The following is a 4,472-nucleotide window of genomic DNA, read 5'->3' on the forward strand; positions in this document are numbered from 1 at the left end:
GAAAATAAAACCTTGGCTGCATCCAGGCCAGGAATGGGCAAACTTGGGCCCTCCAGGTGTTTTGGACCTTATCTCCCACAATTCCTAACAGCCTCAGGCCCTTTCCTTTTAATTTTCCTTTTCCATTTCCACTTAAATAGCTATAGGGGGAAAGTAAGGGGCCTGAGGCTGCTAGGAATTGTGGGAGTTGAAGTCCAAAACACCCGGGGGGCCCAAGTTTGCCCATGCCTGATCTATGCTGTGGAATGAATCTACTTTAAATGCCTTGGTTCAATGCTATTGGGTCCTAGGAGATGTAGTTTTGCAAGGTCTGGAGCCTTCTCTGCTGAAGAATGCTGGTGCTTCACCAAACTACAAATTCCAGGATTGTATAGCATTGAATCAATGCAATTAAATGAGATGCGAGGTCCCTCAAAGAGGAGCTCCTGAAACAGCTTTTGCTTTGGCGCAGCAGTAAGATGACAGTATGATGCAAATCTAATGTGCGCCCCAATTTTGGCCAGGTCATTTAGCCCCAAAAGGTGAGCATTAGATTCGAGTAAATATGGTTCTATGGCAGTATTGGGCCACAAGCCCTTAATTTCAAGGGGGTTTGCTATTACTCAGGATTTCAGGCACTGTCCCCCCTGCAGATATGAAAATCATGATGTATGGGGATGGGTCAAAGAGTAAAGCCTCCATTGCTCTAATTTTTATTTCTTTCACAGCTGCTGGACTATCAATGCATGCTATAATAGAAGTAATCTTACTTGACTGATACAGTCTTTCCTTTTTCCAATTGACTGATTAGAACCATAAAACTGAAGTTAAAAGAAAGAGTCATCATTGAATTTCTGGCAAAAGAAGGTTTTGCATCTCAGGAAATCCATCATCGCTTGAAGAATGTTTATGGGAACGGTGTAATGGACATCAGCAATGTGTGGCGTTGAGTGAAGAAGTTTGAAAGTTTCAGATTCAGTAACTTGAATGGTGTTCAAACAGCTATAAAATCATGGATCATGAAGCAATCCCCCCCCCCCCCAAATGGTTTTGATGCCTAGGTTAAACAATGTTGCAAATGTGTCCAAATTGATGGTGGCTATGTTGAATGGTATAGTTTTGCGTAGAGGACAGTTCAGGTTATGATCTGGAGCAACTTATGCTGCTATAGGTTCATTCATAACGTTTTTATGACACAGGAGGCAAAACTTTTTGACCCATCTGTGAATATTTTTGGGAACACAAGACACAGCCGCTGCTTGGAACTCCTTGGTTTCAGACAAAAAAAGGGGAAAAACTTGTAAAGGGTTAGAGTGGGAAGGGACTCCACAGGGTCATCTAGTCCAACCCATTCCACCACAATCAAAGCCTTCCCACCTCATTACAAATCTCCAGAGGAGACTTAGCCCCTATCTGCACTGCCATATAATGCATTAAGACCTAATGTTGTGAAAACAGGAGTGTACAGATTATGATGATGATGCACCATTGGAAGCAATGGATGGATGCTGCTCACTGATATTGGGCCTGCAAAGGTCCATTAGCAACAGGCAATGCACTTTCTTGCTCAAAAACCCAGGAAACATATCAGAAGTGAATTAGTTGAAATTTGACTTCAACCTGAGTAAAATTGCCAACTTTTTAATCTGGCGGAGCTCTTGTGGTTTTTTCCCCTCCAAAAATCCAGCTGCCGATGCCAACAAATGCATTCAATGCAGCACAGTTTATCATCCTCATTGGCGGCTGTCCTCCTTGATACGTGGCTGAGAAATGCACTGGAGCCTTGCCATCAAAAATGTTGGCAACAAGCTTAAACCGAAGCTTCCCGAAGGCATCCATGACTGGACAGGGATCATGTTATCATTGTTGTTGTTGATAACGTATGCAAGTTTCAAGTTGCTTCTGACCAATGCCTATCCTAAGGTGACCCTATCACTGTGTTTTAGAATCATCAAATTGGAAGAGACTTTGTGGGCCTTCCAGACCAACCCATCCATTCGTAACTCCCTTGCCTTTTAGTATCAGAGTCCACAGAATGCCGCTCAGTATTTCCTTCATTTTTCAGAACTCAGCTCTCCAAAAATCCAGAATGTGGGTTTGACTTGTGTTAATTTCAGCCTTCTTTCGTATCACAAACTACAGGAGTACATAGTCACTTGCCCCTAAGGATTTGACTGCATTGATCTGGTCCTCCACGTTGGTTAAGATGAGATCGAGAGTAGACAACCCCCTTCTACCTTATGGACCATAAAATTGTCTGCAAGGCAAGTGAGGAATTTGTTGGACTTTGTACTCTTGGCTGAGTTTGTTTACCAACAAATGTCGAGATACTTGAAATCGCCCATGACTACTATATCTTTCTTCTTTGTACCTGTTTGGTCAACTATTGACAGAAGACTTTGAGTTCTTCATCCTGGCTTGGAGGTTTGAAGCATGTGTGAATGTTGCAATTAGCAAGCTTGGATAGCATTGAGTAGCCATGAAGCTGCAAAGTTAATCAGTAAGGGTATCTGTATAGAGCTAGTATGGTTACTGTTGCCTGGAGGCATCCTTTGTTTGGGAGGTGTTAACTGGCACTTATTGTTTGTTCTCTGGAGTTACCCAGAGGACAGTGATATGTTGCATGTTCCAGAGTAGGCAAACCAGACAATCTCCACATTCACACTGACAAAGAAACAGCAAGAAATACTGTTTACCCACAACCATAAAGACATTACATATATTAGAAACCAACATTTTCTAATTACTTTATTTTCCAGATCACCAGGCTCAGCCACAGCAACGCGTGGCAGGGGATGGCTAGCATCTATCTATCTATGTGCTGTCACGCGCTGGGCCTATAGCAATTGGCTTTCGAACATGACGTGCTCTTTGTGCCCAGCGGGAAGCTGGGGTGCCTCAGCTGAGAGGCCCTAAGGATTTTCCTATACAAAGTCTTTAGAAGCTTGAAAAGTTTAACAAAGTCCTTTATTATTGTTTAGGTCTTCAACAAAACAATCAAATATTTCTCAGATCTTCAACAGGTCAAACAAATACTTCAAGGCTTTGAAACAACTGATGGCTTTCTTACTATTGACCACAAGGGACAGGCAACTGACTTCATGAACTGTTTCTTTTCTTTAAGAGGAAAACCCTTTTTAACCCCTCCTTGGGCGATCTACTTTCTAAACTTTGCTGGTGTGGGCCCTACTCCCGGCTCCAAACTGCTTCTTGGGTCCCGAGTAGACCTACCAGCCAAGGCTTTGTAGATTCTCCAGCTGAAGTCCTTTGGATTTTCTCCATGAATGTTGTGGGTTTGTTTCTTTAACCCCAACAAGGGTTGCACTGTGAAACTATTTCTTTTAAAGGCTTTTTCTTAAAGCTGTGAGGCTGCAAATTCCCCACCCAGAGCTTTGGGATTGTTTTCCCCCGGAATTTCGTAAGAAACAAAGCTTCTCTACAGGTGGAGCTGATTCATGTCCTGTAGCTAAGCTTTCAACTGTAAGACTGAGCTAAAATGGCTCCCTTTCCTTCCTGAACCCTGGGAAAAGGGGCGGAACTAAAAAACCCAACGATGATAGGCAGGTGGCTGCAAACCAAGGGAAGCCACCTTATTGCAAAATGCATGGAACTTTGGAATACATGCAAACACTCAAAGAAAGAAAAGGAAGTTGGAGCTCTTGGTACAGCCGTACCAGCACAATCTATGTAAAACCTACAACAACCTATCTATGTAATGTTTGTTTGTGGGATTAACATAACTCAAAAACCACTGGAGGAATTGACACCAAATTTGGACACAATACACATAGCAGGCCAACAAGTGACCATCACTCATAAAAACACTAAAAAACACATACTTAAAAAGCCAAAAATTAAAAAAAAATATTACAACACATGCACAAAACCACATATATATACGCAAACACACATGTACACAAATATATACACGCGTATATGCACACACAAAATACATATACACAGATTGGACCACAGCAACGCATGGCAGGGGATGGCTAGTTTATAAAAAAGGTAAAGGTAAAGGTAGTCCCCTGACATTAAGTCCAGTCATGTCTGACTCTGGGGTGTGGTGCTCATCTCCATTTCTAAGCCGAAGAGCCAGCGTTGTCCGTAGACACCTCCAAGGTCATGTGGCCGGCATGATTGCATGGAGCGCTGTATATCTCAACTTGCAGCAAACACAACTGCCAAAGGGACACAGCGTGGCCATGGAATGCCACTCTCGCCTGTCCCCTCCACTTGGAAGGAGTGCCTTTAAGTTGCCCCTTGGCACTGTTCGATGCCCATCTAAGCCGGTTGGGACTCCATGGCGGCGGCGGCGGCAGCATCCTCGGTCTCGGAGGCCATCCCGAAGAGGCCGAGCTGCTGGGCTTTTTCCCAACCGGGCTGCTCCTCTTTTGCTCCTGCGCCAGGAGCCCCTCCTCTTTCCCAGCTGTTTGGCCCCGCCTTTTTCCCCGCGGAGCTGCTCCCATTGGCCAGCCGCTGTGTCGCTC

This window comes from Anolis sagrei, chromosome X, assembly GCF_037176765.1.
Source record: "Anolis sagrei isolate rAnoSag1 chromosome X, rAnoSag1.mat, whole genome shotgun sequence".
Lineage (NCBI taxonomy): Eukaryota > Metazoa > Chordata > Lepidosauria > Squamata > Dactyloidae > Anolis > Anolis sagrei.